Below are 1,178 nucleotides of genomic sequence, written 5' to 3'. Positions count from 1 at the left end.
CTACACATGGATGTTTATAGCAACTTTATTCATAATTGCTAGATCTTGGAAACAACGAAGATGTCGTTCAGTACGTGAAAGGAAAAATAAACTGTTGCATCCAGACAACGGAATATTGTTCAGCCCTTAAAACAAACAAATTTTTGACCAGAAGACATTGAGGAACCTTAAACACATGGTACTAAATGAGAGAAGCTAATCTGAAAAGAAGATATATTTTATAACCTCAACTATATGACGTTCTGGAAAAAGTAAAACTTTTCTCATATGTAATTTATATGACCTAGCAATTTAAATCCTAAGAATTCATATCAGAAAATGGCTCGGGCTTCCTTCCTCTGGATTCCCACGAGCTCTTTCTAGTCACATCTGGTTAGTTTCCCAAGTTCCTTATGCCAAAACTATTGAGATTTTTCAGCTTTCTAAACCTACCCTTCATATTCCCTGGGTACTCATTGTCATTTAAGATTTTTCAGAGATGCTGCCACAATAATAATAAAGAATGATCAAATCAGGAGTATAAAAATAATGGTACATGTTAAGAATTTCTATTTAATAAATAGAACATTTAGCGCAAACATTTATAGCTCTTACCCTTTGGCCAGCCTGATGCAGTGGCTATGGAACAGTTGCCTTTGGAAGACAATAGGCAAAATCTTTTGTGAAAACGAGGCTAGATCCAAATGGTCTTGCTCTCATTCATTCTCCATTGAAGAACATTTATTTTACCTTCTGGATTAGTCAGCTTCCTGTCACTGTACCACACACCTGACACCAGTCAACTGTGGAAGTTGGAAAGGTTTATTTGGGCTGATGCTTTTAGTCCATGGTCGACCAGATTCATTGCTTCTATACCTGTGGTGAGGCAGAAATGCCATGGTAGAAGGGCATGGAGGTGAGAAGCTGATACCGCATGTCAGCAAAGGTGGAGAAAGAGGCAGCTGGCGAGACAGAAAACACCGCAGACCATAGATGGTCTGCAAGGCATGCGTATGTGTCCCACTCCCTTCACCTGGGCTTCACCTCCTATTTTCATCACCTTCCAATAATGCTATCAAATTATGATCTGGTCAATAGACTGATCCATTAGTGAAGTCAGAGGGCCTAATGATATGTCATCCTTTCACAGGCCCATTTTCTGGACACATGTACTTTGAGGGGACACTGCAGATCTAAAC

The sequence above is a fragment of the Octodon degus genome, unplaced genomic scaffold (genome assembly GCF_000260255.1).
Source record: "Octodon degus isolate 3935 unplaced genomic scaffold, OctDeg1.0 scaffold00025, whole genome shotgun sequence".
Classification (NCBI taxonomy): Eukaryota; Metazoa; Chordata; class Mammalia; order Rodentia; family Octodontidae; genus Octodon; species Octodon degus.
Note: the sequence above shows the minus strand (reverse complement) of the source record.